This window comes from Oncorhynchus mykiss, chromosome 7, assembly GCF_057628025.1.
Source record: "Oncorhynchus mykiss isolate SJ-2025 chromosome 7, ASM5762802v1, whole genome shotgun sequence".
Taxonomy (NCBI): Eukaryota; Metazoa; Chordata; class Actinopteri; order Salmoniformes; family Salmonidae; genus Oncorhynchus; species Oncorhynchus mykiss.
The window spans coordinates 36,999,760-37,016,482 of NC_143028.1; positions in this window are offsets into that span (position 1 = coordinate 36,999,760).

Sequence of the window (16,723 nt, forward strand, 5' to 3'; positions counted from 1 at the left end):
GACACTTCAACTATGAAAGACAAAATTAGGAAACAAAATCCAGAAAATTTTCATTTTTTATGACTATATTTGCAAGTTATGGTGGAAAATAAGTACAGTGCCTTGAGAAAGTATTCGGCCCCCTTGAACTTTGCGACCTTTTGCCACATTTCAGGCTTCAAACATAAAGATATAAAACTGTATTTTTTTGTGAAGAATCAACAACAAGTGGGACACAATCATGAAGTGGAACGACATTTATTGGATATTTCAAACTTTTTTAACAAATCAAAAACTGAAAAATTGGGCGTGCAAAATTATTCAGCCCCCTTAAGTTAATACTTTGTAGCGCCACCTTTTGCTGCGATTACAGCTGTAAGTCGCTTGGGGTATGTCTCTATCAGTTTTGCACATCGAGAGACTGAAATTTTTTCCCATTCCTCCTTGCAAAACAGTTCGAGCTCAGTGAGGTTGGATGGAGAGCATTTGTGAACAGCAGTTTTCAGTTCTTTCCACCGATTCTCGATTGGATTCAGGTCTGGACTTTGACTTGGCCATTCTAACACCTGGATATGTTTATTTTTGAACCATTCCATTGTAGATTTTGCTTTATGTTTTGGATCATTGTCTTGTTGGAAGACAAATCTCCGTCCCAGTCTCAGGTCTTTTGCAGACTCCATCAGGTTTTCTTCCAGAATGGTCCTGTATTTGGCTCCATCCATCTTCCCATCAATTTTAACCATCTTCCCTGTCCCTGCTGAAGAAAAGCAGGCCCAAACCATGATGCTGCCACCACCATGTTTGACAGTGGGGATGGTGTGTTCAGCTGTGTTGCTTTTACGCCAAACATAACATTTTGCATTGTTGCCAAAAAGTTCAATTTTGGTTTCATCTGACCAGAGCACCTTCTTCCACATGTTTGGTGTGTCTCCCAGGTGGCTTGTGGCAAACTTTAAACGACACTTTTTATGGATATCTTTAAGAAATGGCTTTCTTCTTGCCACTCTTCCATAAAGGCCAGATTTGTGCAATATACGACTGATTGTTGTCCTATGGACAGAGTCTCCCACCTCAGCTGTAGATCTCTGCAGTTCATCCAGAGTGATCATGGGCCTCTTGGCTGCATCTCTGATCAGTCTTCTCCTTGTATGAGCTGAAAGTTTAGAGGGACGCAAAGTCTTGGTAGATTTGCAGTGGTCTGATACTCCTTCCATTTCAATATTATCGCTTGCACAGTGCTCCTTGGGATGTTTAAAGCTTGGGAAATCTTTTTGTATCCAAATCCGGCTTTAAACTTCTTCACAACAGTATCTCGGACCTGCTTGGTGTGTTCCTTGTTCTTCATGATGCTCTCTGCGCTTTTAACGGACCTCTGAGACTATCACAGTGCAGGTGCATTTATACGGAGACTTGATTACACACAGGTGGATTGTATTTATCATCATTAGTCATTTAGGTCAACATTGGATCATTCAGAGATCCTCGCTGAACTTCTGGAAAGAGTTTGCTGCACTGAAAGTAAAGGGGCTGAATAATTTTGCACGCCCAATTTTTCAGTTTTTGATTTGTTAAAAAAGTTTGAAATATCCAATAAATGTCGTTCCACTTCATGATTGTGTCCCACTTGTTGTTGATTCTTCACAAAAAAATACAGTTTTATATCTTTATGTTTGAAGCCTAAAACGTGGCAAAAGGTCGCAAAGTTCAAGGGGGCCGAATACTTTCGCAAGGCACTGTATATATGGAGACTGCTCAGTACCAAAAATAAGGGGTTAATAAATACGTCTGTTGTTCCATGTTGTGCATCTCTTATATTCAATGCGTTTGCATGGACTAATAGCAGTATGGCCCAAAATATATTTTTGTGTAAGAATTTTTTTGCATATATTTTTTGATACTTCAAGGGGTCTTTAAATTCAAAATCAAATAGCTCAATGATCCTTGGTATGACCTTCTTAAAACAATTCCATGTAGCTTAGTAGAACCCTCCCCCAGCTTAGACAGGGCTTAGACGCTTATGGGTTAATACCCACGCCCCCACTAAGCCACGCCTCCAGTGTAATTTACCAGTGTGCCTTTTCAAATGAAATGTAGAGTTACCACCGATGACTGTATTTGTTAGTGACAGAGACATGGTTGTTGAATTCATTCATTTCCAGTCAAGTGGACAACAGTATCTGCTGTAGGTGAATGTTACCACCACAATTAAACTGTTCATGACAATACATGACATATATTATAATGCCTTACTTTGATGGCCAAGTTTGACCTAACAGAGTGGTGTCAGGAACCTCCTCGTTTGCAGGCCACATCAGGCCTGCAAGTCACATTATGCTGGCTTGCAAAGTGACGTGTAATTTCTGTTGGAATCCAGACAGAATTAGGAAGACCAACAGTTTTATTCAACTGCAACCTGCATTCAAAATGATTACATGATTAGGGATGTTGATAAAGGAGAACCACTTAAGCCATTTAAGTAACGGGTGCAATGAATCTAACTGATTGGATTAGTTTAGAAGAATGTACTGTATGTTATTTACCTTTGTGTAGCATAAGACGAATCAATCAATGTACACGCAAAATCACAGATATTATTAAAAACAATCCTAAAATCATTCAAGCTGCAGTAGGGTGTGGTGCGATGGGAATGCTTTACTCTCCACAGAGTAAAACTGGCACAATCACACTCTTTAACACCTGAATCAACACCCCATCCCCAAACATACAACCTGACCCTACACAGCCTACTTAGACACAGGCAGTAGTGCTGACATTGGCTAATACAGTACAGCGTTTCCTCAACCATTTCTGTGCCAGTGACTGATGAGACATGGCCCTCCTCCTCCTTTTTTAACCAGCTCGTGTTTAAACAAGGCCGTGGCTACAGACCTGACTTTTTCATGTTCTTTAGTGTTTAAACAAGTCCGTGGCTACAGACCTGACTTTTTCATGTTCTTTAGTGTTTAAACAAGGCCGTGGCTACAGACCTGACTTTTTCATGTTCTTTAGTGTATAAACAAGGCCGTGGCGACAGACCTGACTTTTTCATGTTCTTTAGTGTTTAAACAAGGCCTTGGCGACAGACCTGACTTTTTCATGTTCTTTAGTCCGCTGACTGAAAGATCTGGAGCTTCCCGAAAATTCTGCACATGTGCGGATCACTTTCTGCACGTGAATATCATCCACTTTACACTGAATATCATCCACTTTACACTGAATATCATCCACTTTACAAGCAGAGAACAGGCTACTCAGGCGAATGGTGCTCATTTAATGAAGTTAACTCAAGCTGAATCAATGTCTACAAGATCTCACATAATGATCACAGTATTCCTCATAAAAACAAACAAATGTAATAGCGTAATGTTACCATAAGACAAAATAAACACCGCATTAAATCACAAATGATAATTCTTCCAATTTTACCCAAAGTTACCAACCATTTGATCTCAATCAGTTTCTTGGTGATCTTGAGTTATACAGTGTTGTTTTGAAATAGCCTACAGTGTTGTTTAGAATGATCTACATATAGCTAATTTTATAGTAGATGGTGTGAATAAACTGCAGCATGGCCTACCTGTGTATTTTGCCTAGTGGCTCGCGCTGTTGAGTTTTGGCTAGTTTTTGGATACAAAAATGTGGTGGCATTTTTGTCTCACAGTAACATTATACTATGCTATTATATTCAGTACTGTTATGTAGAATTTTTTATTTTATTTTTTATTTCACCTTTATTTAACCAGGTAGGCTAGTTGAGAACAAGTTCTCATTTGCAACTGCGACCTGGCCAAGATAAGGCATAGCAGTGTGAACAGACAACACAGAGTTACACATGGAGTAAACAATTAACAAGTCAATAACACAGTAGAAAAAAGGGGAGTCTATATATACATTGTGTGCAAAAGGCATGAGAAGGTAGGCAAATAATTACAATTATGCAGATTAACACTGGAGTGATAAATGATCAGATGGTTATGTACAGGTAGAGATATTGGTGTGCAAAAGAGCAGAAAAATAAAAATAAATAAATAAAAACAGTATGGGGATGAGGTAGGTGAAAATGGGTGGGCTATTTACCAATAGACTATGTACAGCTGCAGCGATCGGTTAGCTGCTCAGATAGCAGATGTTTGAAGTTGGTGAGGGAGATAAAAGTCTCCAACTTCAGCGATTTTTGCAATTCGTTCCAGTCACAGGCAGCAGAGAACTGGAACGAAAGGCGGCCAAATGAGGTGTTGGCTTTAGGGATGATCAGTGAGATACACCTGCTGGAGCGCGTGCTACGGATGGGTGTTGCCATCGTAACCAGTGAACTGAGATAAGGCGGAGCTTTACCTAGCATGGACTTGTAGATGACCTGGAGCCAGTGGGTCTGGCGACGAATATGTAGCGAGGGCCAGCCGACTAGAGCATACAAGTCGCAGTGGTGGGTGGTATAAGGTGCTTTAGTGACAAAACGGATGGCACTGTGATAAACTGCATCCAGTTTGCTGAGTAGAGTGTTGGAAGCAATTTTGTAGATGACATCGCCGAAGTCGAGGATCGGTAGGATAGTCAGTTTTACTAGGGTAAGTTTGGCGGCGTGAGTGAAGGAGGCTTTGTTGCGGAATAGAAAGCCGACTCTTGATTTGATTTTCGATTGGAGATGTTTGATATGGGTCTGGAAGGAGAGTTTAGAGTCTAGCCAGACACCTAGGTACTTAATACTGTGACCATTATGTGATCTTGCAGACATTCACTCAGCTTGATCTAACTTCGATCAAACGTCGCCATAGTAGCCTGTTCTCTCTGCATAAAGTAGAGAATATATGCATGCTTAGAATGTGATCCGCACATGTGCAGAAGCGTTGCTGTGTCTCTGTCTGGAGATGTAACTCACCACTGTAACTGTCTCTGTCTGGAGATACAACTCACCACTGTAACTGTGTCTCTGTCTGGAGATACAACTCACCACTATAACTGTCTCTCTGTCTGGAGATACAACTCACCACTGTAACTGTGTCTCTGTCTGGAGATACAACTCACCACTGTAACTGTGTCTCTGTCTGGAGATACAACTCACCACTGTAACTGTGTCTCTGTCTGGAGATACAACTCACCACTGTAACTGTGTCTCTGTCTGGAGATACAACTCACCACTGTAACTGTGTCTCTGTCTGGAGATACAACACACCACTGTAACTGTGTGTCTGGAGATTCAACTCACCACTGTAACTGTGTCTCTGTCTGGAGATACAACACACCACTGTAACTGTGTCTCTGTCTGGAGATACAACTCACCACTGTAACTGTGTCTCTGTCTGGAGATACAACTCACCACTGTAACTGTGTCTCTGTCTGGAGATACAACACACCACTGTAACTGTGTCTCTGTCTGGAGATACAACTCACCACTGTAACTGTGTCTCTGTCTGGAGATACAACTCACCACTGTAACTGTGTCTCTGTCTGGAGATGCAACTCACCACTGTAACTGTGTCTCTGTCTGGAGATGCAACTCACCACTGTAACTGTGTCTCTGTCTGGAGACGCAACTCACCACTGTAACTGTGTCTCTGTCTGGAGACGCAACTCACCACTATAACTGTGTCTCTGTCTGGAGACACAACTCACCACTATAACTGTGTCTCTGTCTGGAGACACAACTCACCACTATAACTGTGTCTCTGTCTGGAGATACAACTCACCACTGTAACTGGGCCTCTGCTCTAGCCATTTGGTTTGCCTCCATGGTGTGCTGTCTATCTGTCTCAGCATCTTCTCTGCTGTCACTCTATGCCTCTTCTTGTTCTCTGTCTGTTTGTCTGCCTGTCTGGCTTGTGTTTTATAAAAGCCAAGCTAACGGCTTAGGCTAGATTGCAAATGAGTGCCGATCATATGTGTTCCCCTGAATCAACACCTATCCTCAGTGTTAATTACTATTACAGGGCTCCAGAGTAACATTTTCCCCTGGTGCCACTAACTTTTTATAGTTGGTGGCACCAGAAATCATGAGTAATCATCTTATAAAGCCATTCATAGTGCTTTATTATTCTTGGTACCATTTGAAAGGAAACACTTTAAAGTTTGTGGAAATGTGAAAGGAATGTAGGAGAATAACACAATAGATCTGTTAGAAGATAAAACAATGAAAAAAACAACTGTTCTTTTGTATTTTTTTTGTACCATCATCTTTGAAATGCAAGAGAAAGGCCATCATGTATTATTCCAGCCCAGGTGCAATTTAGATTTTGGCAACTAGATGACAGCAGTGTATGTGCAAAGTTTTCGACTGATACAATGAACCATTGCATTTCTGTTCAAAATGTTGTATCAAGACTGCCCAAATGTGCTTAATTTGATTATTAATAAATAGACTACTGAGGTTTGCAAGGAAAACGTCTTCATCTAACAAGTCCAAGCAGGAATGCACATTCTGGGTTTAAACTATAGGACTTGAGTTTTCACAAGAGTATAAATAACACAATTGTACATGCATGAGATACCAACCCATTATTATTATTTTTAAATAGAATAACTAACTGTAACTATAATACCCACTGCTAGTGGCTACAGTGGGGCAAAAAAGTATTTAGTCAGCTACCAATTGTGCAAGTTCTCCCACTTAAAAAGATGAGAGAGGCCTGTAATTTTCATCATAGGTACACTTCAAATATGACAAACAAAATGAGAAACCACATTGTAGGATTTTTTATGAATTTATTTGCAAATTATGGTGGAAAATAAGTATTTGGTCAATAACAAAAGTTTATCTCAATACTTTGTTATATACCCTTTGTTGGCAATGACAGAGGTCAAACGTTTTCTGTAAGTCTTCACAAGGTTTTCACACACTGTTGCTGGTATTTTGGCCCATTCCTCCATGCAAATCTACTCTAGAGCAGTGATGTTTTGGGCTGTTGCTGGGCAACACGGACTTTCAACTCCCTCCAAAGATTTTCTATGGGGTTGAGATCTGGAGACTGGCTAGGCCACTCCAGGACCTTGAAATGCTTCTTACGAAGCCACTCCTTCGTTGCCCGGGTGGTGTGTTTGGGATCATTGTCATGCTGAAAGACCCAGCCACGTTTCATCTTCAATGCCATTGCTGATGGAAGGAGGTTTTCACTCAAAATCTCACGATACATGGCCCCATTCATTCTTTCCTGTACACGGATCAGTCGTCTTGGTCCCTTTGCAGAAAAACAGCCCCAAAGCATGATGTTTCCACACCCATGCTTCACAGTAGGTATGGTGTTCTTTGGATGCAACTCAGCATTCTTTGTCCTCCAACCACGACGAGTTGAGTTTTTACCAAAAAGTTATATTTTGGTTTCATCTGACCATATGCCATTCTCCCAATCTTCTTCTGGATCATCCAAATGCTCTCTAGCAAACTTCAGATGGGCCTGGACATGTACTGGCTTAAGCAGGGGGACACGTTTGGCACTGTAGGATTTGAGTCCCTGGCGGCGTAGTGTGTTACTGATGGTCGGCTTTGTTACTTTGGTCCCAGCTCTCTGCAGGTCATTCACTAGGTCCCCCCCGTGTGGTTCTGGAATTTTTGCTCACCGTTCTTGTGATCATTTTGACCCCACGGGGTGAGATCTTGCGTGGATCCTCAGATCGAGGGAGATTATCAGTGGTCTTGTATGTCTTCCATTTCCTAATAATTGCTCCCACAGTTGATTTCTTCAAACCACGCTGCTTACCTATTGCAGATTCAGTCTTCCCAGCCTGGTGCAGGTCTACAATTTTGTTTCTGATGTCCTTTGACAGCTCTTTGGTCTTGGCCATAGTGGAGTTTGGAGTGTGACTGTTTGAGGTTGTGGACAGGTGTATTTTATACTGATAACAAGTTCAAACAGGTGCCATTAATACAGGTAACGAGTGGAGGACATCAGAGACTCTTAAAGAAAAAGTTACAGGTCTGTGAGAGCCAGAAATCTTGCTTGTTTGTAGGTGACCAAATACAGTGCCTTGCGAAAGTATTCGGCCCCCTTGAACTTTGCGACCTTTTGCCACATTTCAGGCTTCAAACATAAAGATATAAAACTGTATTTTTTTGTGAAGAATCAACAACAAGTGGGACACAATCATGAAGTGGAACGACATTTATTGGATATTTAAAACCTTTTTAACAAATCAAAAACTGAAAAATTGGGCGTGCAAAATTATTCAGCCCCTTTACTTTCAGTGCAGCAAACTCTCTCCAGAAGTTCAGTGAGGATCTCTGAATGATCCAATGTTGACCTAAATGATGATAAATACAATCCACCTGTGTGTAATCAAGTCTCCGTATAAATGCACCTGCACTGTGATAGTCTCAGAGGTCCGTTAAAAGAGCAGAGAGCATCATGAAGAACAAGGAGCACACCAGGCGGGTCTGAGATACTGTTGTGAAGAAGTTTAAAGCCGGATTTGGATACAAAAAGATTTCCCAAGCTTTAAACATCCCAAGGAGCACTGTGCAAGCGATAATATTGAAATGGAAGGAGTATCAGACCACTGCAAATCTACCAAGACCTGGCCGTCCCTCTAAACTTTCAGCTCATACAAGGAGAAGAGTGATCAGAGATGCAGCCAAGAGGCCCATGATCACTCTGGATGAACTGCAGAGATCTACAGCTGAGGTGGGAGACTCTGTCCATAGGACAACAATCAGTCGTATATTGCACAAATCTGGCCTTTATGGAAGAGTGGCAAGAAGAAAGCCATTTCTTAAAGATATCCATAAAAAGTGTTGTTTAAAGTTTGCCACAAGCCACCTGGGAGACACACCAAACATGTGGAAGAAGGTGCTCTGGTCAGATGAAACCAAAATTGAACTTTTTGGCAACAATGCAAAATGTTATGTTTGGCGTAAAAGCAACACAGCTGAACACACCATCCCCACTGTCAAACATGGTGGTGGCAGCATCATGGTTTGGGCCTGCTTTTCTTCAGCAGGGACAGGGAAGATGGTTAAAATTGATGGGAAGATGGATGGAGCCAAATACAGGACCATTCTGGAAGAAAACCTGATGGAGTCTGCAAAAGACCTGAGACTGGGACGGAGATTTGTCTTCCAACAAGACAGTGATCAAAAACATAAAGCAAAATCTACAATGGAATGGTTCAAAAATAAACATATCCAGGTGTTAGAATGGCCAAGTCAAAGTCCAGACCTGAATCCAATCGAGAATCTGTGGAAAGAACTGAAAACTGCTGTTCACAAATGCTCTTCATCCAACCTCACTGAGCTCGAGCTGTTTTGCAAGGAGGAATGGGAAAACATTTCAGTCTCTCAATGTGCAAAACTGATAGAGACATACCCCAAGCGACTTACAGCTGTAATCGCAGCAAAAGGTGGTGCTAAGTGGTGGTGCAAAGTATTAACTTAAGGGGGCTGAATAATTTTGCACGCCCAATTTTTCAGTTTTTGATTGTTAAAAAAGTTTGAAATATCCAATAAATGTCGTTCCACTTCATGATTGTGTCCCACTTGTTGTTGATTCTTCACAAAAAAATACAGTTTTATATCTTTATGTTTGAAGCCTGAAATGTGGCAAAAGGTCGCAAAGTTCAAGGGGGCCGAATATTTTCGCAAGGCACTGTACTTCCATACATTATTGGAACTGGTACCAGGGGACCTTCAGACGAGTCTTGTGAGATTTGTAGGTGTCCTGGAGCAAAACAACCGACATGTACGTGAGAGTCTCACCTTTCCACAGAGGGGTCATATTATTGCGTAGCCCAAACAGTTCGGACACCACAGACAGAAGTTGGCAGATCAGCTGTACCAAGTTCAGACGAGTACAAAGACGCTTGTGGGGGCCATAGAGCAAAACGAAGAATGAAGGTTACTTACAGAACCACGGTTCCATGAGCTAGGAACTATGCTGCCGAGATATTAATATCAAAGTATTTCCGTGCCACGGTTGTGATGCTCTTGCCCCCACCCCCTATATATACCTGGGTGAGTAGCATCGCTTCCTTGAGACTCTTACCGAGGCTACAAGGGAACTGACATCTGGACTAGCATAGGCCCAGCTCTAAGAGCTGTGAGTAACCTTCGTTCTATTTCACATGAGGGACTATACTAGTCACTCAATGGGATAACAATACCAGAGCAAGTTGGTTCCTGTGGGGTACAGCCTAGAGCAACACATCACCATAGGTGTTTGAGGCAGCACCCATCCAAATCACAGGATACTGTTTGGAGGGAAGGGCAGCAACAAGCACAGCTGAGCTCACATTGTGAGAGTCAGCCACATTCACCCGGTAAAATCTTGCAAAGGTACTGGGGGACACCAAGCTGGCAGCCGCACATATGTCAGAGTGGGGGACTCCCTTAAGCAGTGCTCAGGAGGTGGCAACTTCCCTTGGTGGAGTGCAAAACCCCAGAGGATGGGGCTGGGTGGCCAGCTAGGCTATATGCTTGCAGGATAGTGTCTACAATCCAATGTGACAACCGTTGTTTTGAGAGAGGCTGTACTCTATATCCAAAGCACACAAACAGCTGATCAGAGCGATGGATTGCCTGAGTCCGGTCCCCATACGCATTTAGGGATCTCACAGGACACAGAGCGCATACATCAACATCATGAGCCCCAGGGGGCATGGAGGTGGACAAGGCTGTTAGCACTATTTCCCTGTTCAAGTGTCCTGGAGTCAGGACCTTTGGTAGGAAGGCAGGATTGGGCCACAGAGTGGGGATGTGGTAGACTCAAGATCTAAACCAGACCATTTTCGCAGTTCAGCGGCCAAGCCACAACTGCAGGCGGGAGGGATTCTGATGCCACAATGTGCCCTCTGCCTGTGACAATAGGTCCCGTCTCCGATGTAGTTCCCATGTTGTTCCTGCTAGGAGTGACAGTATTGTGCTGAACCAGTCAGAAGGACCTGGTGGCCCTCTTCCCTGATTCTGTCCGGAGTTGCTGGAATCAGCGGGATCGGGTGGCCACTCGTGGGCCAGGGCATCTAGGCCAAGTGGCCCGGGGGGGGCCAAAGAATCCCGACATGCGACTCATCATTCAGGGATATAGTCGCCACTCCCCTTCCGGAGAGCCTTCCCTGGACAGTCGGTCCGCTGCATTGTTCAGGATTGAGCAGAGCTAGTCAGACTGCTCTCAACTCTAGCATGTTGATGTGCCCTCTCCCTCATTACTGCTCCCCAGCCTTTCAAGGAGGTGTCTGTTTGAACCAGTTACCTTTGTTGGACTCTGCCCAGGCGTATCCCGCCTGAAAGGTATTTCAGGGATTGCCATCTTTCCAGTGCTCGGATGCATTCCTTGGGCACAGTCAGTCAACAATACCTGTGTTCCTTGGGATGTAAACTCTGAGCATTGAACCCCCAGGTGTCTCAAGTGTAGAAGGCCCAATGGGGTCAAAAGAGAGGCTGCGGAGAGGAGACCCATCAGTCTCTGACACTGAAGAACAGTCGCCTTCCAGTCTTGGACAAAAGGATTGAGGTGAACAAAAATTTTCTGGACTGCTCTTTGATGAGGTGAGCCTTCATTAGAGATGAGTAGGTCTGCATGCCCACTAACATTACAGTTTGTGTGGGGACCAGTTTTTTGCATGTTCAACCTGAGGCCTAGCTCTGAGATGTGCTTCAGGAGAGATGTCGTGTCTACTGCTGCCTGTTCTTGTGTCTGAGCGCGGATTAGCCGATAGTCTAGGCAATTTAGTACAATCATCCCTTGTGATGTTAATGGTGCTAGAGCGGCAACCAAGCATTTTGTGTATGTTCTTGGTGCCAGGGAGAGACCAAAAGGTAACACTTGGTACTTGTCCGCTATGTCATTGAATGCAAAGCACAGGAACTTCCTGTGGGCCGGGTGGATCGGTACATGGAAGTAGGCATCTTTTAGGTCGACAGTGGTGAACCACTGGCCTGAGATGTAGTGGCACCACTGACCTGGAGCCTGTTGACGTGGATTATCAGGGCTGATTTGGAGGAGGGCCCAAGCAGCCTGTCAAGGCAAGGGAGAGCTGAGGTCTAGACTGCAATGTTCTCTGAGTAGGGTAACGTGGGGCAAGGTTACCCATTAAAGACTGAAGTGTCTCTTTGTCCTCACGCAGCGTCGCCGTTTGGTCCAAAATGGCGGCCACACCAGGACCAAAAACTTGGCCTGGGGAGATGGAGAGCTCCATAAGGGGTTTCTTCACAGAGGCGGACATCTTTGCCTGTGAGAGCCAAAGTTGTCTGCATGACGAGATGACTGTAGACAGGGCTTTTCCATTAGCATCTCAGCACTTAAGACGGAGATGAGTGTGGACACCTGAGTCATTTCAACTGCCTGGTCACCATCAGTGGACAGGCGAGCTATCAGACCGTGCAGGTGTGCCTGAAGCAGAGTGGTCACATTCATGATGCGAGCCACCATGGCCAAGGTCTGGAAGGTGTTGTTTAAATGGTCGTCAGCAGCCCGATGAGGTCCCAGAGGACAGCGGGGAGACCTACCAATGATCTCCTTGTCTGGGAGGACCATGGCCGCAACAATGGGGTCCATGACAGGGTGTTGGTCCAGTCACTACTCCTCGGGAGAAGCCATGAGGGTCCAAGGCTTGCCCTGGCTTGCACTGAACCTTGAGTTCACCTTAGCCCAAGATTGACGCAGTTCATTAGAGAACTTGGAGCACCAGAGGAATGTACACTCTTCCCGGGCTGCTGTTAGGGTCTGGATTAACATCCAGAGCTTTCAGAATCCTAGATAGGAGCTCCTGCACATCAACTGATGAACAGGGCACTTCACTCTCAGCCCTCTCTGAGCCATGGTTCATGTCTTAAGTCTACAACGGAGCCTGTCGGGCTGAGAGAGTGGAGCTGCAAAGACAGAGAGGCTGCCTGGGCCTCCAACTCATCCAGAGTAGGGACCCTGTCCTCCTTGGACTGCTTGGCGGGAGGGCCCACCGCTGAGGAGGATTGTGTACGCTTGAGGCCGCTCCCGGAGCCTCTAGCATTTGTCTCCATCGTCGTAGCTAATCGTGCTTCACATAGGCGTGGGCCGAGAGTAGCACAATACATACAGCTGAAGGGGGAATCCACAGCCTGAATGGCAATGCTCTAAGCCTAGGCACATCATACACATCATACCCTTTAGCTAGAGCTAGGTAACACACAGTCTCCCCTAGCCTGGGTACACGCGGTACCCAGCCTCAAACTCCAGTGAGAAGAGGCTAGCGTCCAGCTGAAGCTAACAAGCAACAGGTAGAGCAATTAGCTGGGAGGCTAACCGTGAACAGGTTGGCCCAACACATTCACCCTACTTCAATGCACGGTGTCAACCTGTCAGATTTTTTTTTACAGACAACAAAACAATGCAGAGCACTCCTTGGAGGAGCAAGCTTTGCCCAAAACGGAGATTACTCTACACACTCTACACGAAAAACACACCCATGCAGTCTTCTACATCCACTTCTCTTTCCCCTGAGTAGCTGAGGGAAGAAATGAGGAAGTGATGCTACGCACCCAGGTATTTATAGGGGTGGAGGCACGCACCTCACACCAGAGCATCACACCCGTGGCACGAGGGCAGGAAGGATATCCCACTGAGTTCCTCAAGCGAAATAGAACACCATCGTGTTCGTGAGAGTTTCATCTTTCCAAAGAGAAGGTCATAACAGTTTGTAGACCAAACCATTCGGATGTGTCGCGGTCTGACAAACACGGCTCTAGCTCTGTCACCTTCCACCGCAGATGTGGAAGTGTGGTGGATTGAGACACATCCAATGCAAAAAAAAGTTTCAATTGGCAGATTTTTATGGGGATTTTTTTATTATTCAAATGACATTTCCACGTTGCACGGGCATCGACTTTATTTTTGGCCATCCGTGAGTGGAAGTGTCTATGGTTATATTAACTGTCTGCTGCCAGTTCTGAAGTATTTTTAAATGGTTACATAAAAGCATGTGGCAATAAAGTAATGTCTTTAATTCAACACCGCTTGACCTTGTCAAGTGATATGAACCCTGTGGTGTAATGGTTAAAAATACAAAATTAGTTGTTATTGCATAACAACATTGGTGCAAACTATATACACTTCCTAGTGTTAAAAATACTATGAGTTATTGCGTAACACTGAAAGTGTTAATTCCCTAACACTGACAAAGTGTAACAGCATCCACACTAAGCACAGTTGTTATTTAACACTTAAAAGTGTGGACACATATACACTCTGGTCCAGTGTTAAAAAGAACACTGGTGTTCATTTGCTGTGTGTGTGTGTGTGTGTGTGTGTGTGTGTGTGTGTGTGTGTGTGCGTGTGTGTGTGTATCTGACAAAGACAGAGAAAGCAAGTGTTTTTGCATGTGTGTGCTTGCGCTCATACGGGGATACATGTAAGCGTACATGTGAAAGGGAGAGAAGTGTTAGTGAGATTTGGGCACGGCTGGGGAGGTCTCAAACGGCACATCAGCTCATCAGTCAGCAGCTCTATGGGCTGCCATGCCAGCAACACATTCAGCATCAGCATTCAGCATCCGTGTTCAGCATCAGCGTTTAACGTTAACTGTCATTAGCAGCTCATTTGTCTGATTGAAAATGAGCATGTCACCTTTAGCCAGGACTTTAACATCCTCATTAGCCGGCACACACACCCTCCTACGTGGTGCAGCGGGGCTGTGTATTTATACAAGAGACAGAAGTCAGGGGCTTGTAGAGGTGAGAGTATTTATTCAACAGATGAGACTGTCATCTCTGTTTTAGACGACATGTCCTAACGTCCTCTCTCTGTGCCCAGGCCAACATCCCCTGAGACAAGTCCAGAGGAATTCCCAGCGGCTCAGCGTCGGCTGAACAAACAATGTCCCGTTTGTTCATATTAGAAACGTGTCCAACTCTGAGACTGTGCAACCACTGTCACACATCTGCACTGAACCAAAAAAATATAAATGAAACATGCAACAATGTCTGAGTCACTGAGCTAAAGATCATATAAGGAAATCAGTCAATTGAAATACATCTATAGATTTCACATGACTGGGAATAAAGGTATGCATCTGTTGGTCTCAGATATATTGTTAAACAGGTGGATTAGACAACCAGTCAGTATCTTGCCTCGTGCAGTGCGACACATCTCCTTTGCATAAAGTTGATCCGGCTGGATTGTGGAATGTTGTCCGAAGTGCGAAGTTGCTGGATATTGGCGGGAACTGGAACACGCTGACATATACTTTGATCCAGAGCATCCCGAACATGCTCTGGTTAGAATGCAGGCTATGGAAGAACTGGTACATTTTCAGCTTCCATGAATTTTGTTCAGATCCTTGGGACATGGGGCCGTGCATTATCATTACATGGGGCCGTGCATTATTATCATGCTGAAACATGAGGGGATGGAGGGGGATGAATGGCATGACAACGGGCCTCAGGATCTCATCACAGTATCTCTGTGCATTATAATTTCCATCGATAAAATGCAATTGTGTTCGTTGTCCGTAGCTTATGCCTTCCCATATCATAACACTACTGACACCATGGGGGACTCTGTTCAACGTTGACATCAGAAAACTGCTCTCCCACACGCCACCATACACGCTGTCTTCCATCTACCCGGTTCAATTGAAACTGGGATTCATCTGTAAAAAGCACACTTCTCCAGCGTGCCAGTGGCCATCGAGGGTGACCCACTGAAGTCAGTTACGACACCGAACTGCAGTCAGGTCAAGACCCTGGTTTATAAAGACAAGCACGCAGATGAGCTTCCCTGAGACGGTTCCTGACAGTTTGTGCAGAAATTCTTCAGTTGTGCAAAGCAGTTTCATCACCTGTCCGGGTGGCTGGTCTCAGATGATCTCGCAGGTGAAGAAGCCGGATGTAGAGGTCCTGGGCTGGCATGGTTACACGTGGTCTGCGGTTGTGCGGCTGGTTGAAGGTACTGGCAAATTCGCTAAAACAATGTTGGATGCGGCTTATGGTAGAGAAATTAACATTAAATTATCTGACAACAGGTCTGGAGGACATTCCTGCAGTCAGCATGCCAATTGCATGCTCCCTCAAAACTTGAGACATCTGTGGCATTATGTTGTGTGACAAAACTGCACAGTGGCCTAACGATCATGTTGTTTAATCAGCTTCTTGATATGCCACACCTGTCAGGTGGATGGATTATCTTGGCAAAGGAGAAACGCTCACTAACAGTGAGTTTGAGAGTAAAGCTTTTTGTGCGTACGGAACATTTCTGGGATCTTTGATTTCAGCTCATGAAGCAGGTGACCAACACATGTTGTATTTATATTTTTGTTCAGGATTATAAGGGTACAAGGACACAGAACAGTGGTGTGTTCACACTGTACACGGTTTAACGTGAGGGTGTGGTGGGTTTGTGTACCTTGGCTGACAACCACTGGCAGGACTAGTTGTAGAGCTGAGGCTACTGGTCATTTCCACATCATTAGTAAGCACCCGTGTCAGTGTTTTTAAGTGATGAGATGTATAATTATGGGGAGGGACATTCTGTTGGAGGGACTCCAACCCACTGTCAGTAAATCAATTAATATATTCACTAAAAAGCCTCTCATAACTTCTCAGAATGATGTAATGCGGTTCGAGTGCTTGCGCAGTCAATCGGATCAGCCTAAATTGTTGGCTTCTTGTTGAGAACGTGATTGTTCTTTGGTGGGGCATTGAATGTAGTGGTCAGGGATGAATAGCTGTGATTGTCAGCTAATCTAATGGGCGAACAGTGGACGAAGGCAAGTGTTAAAAGGGTAGTGGGATTAAACAACCAAGTGAGCTGAACCAGCGGTGATTCCACTAACGACACCTCCACCAAACCAA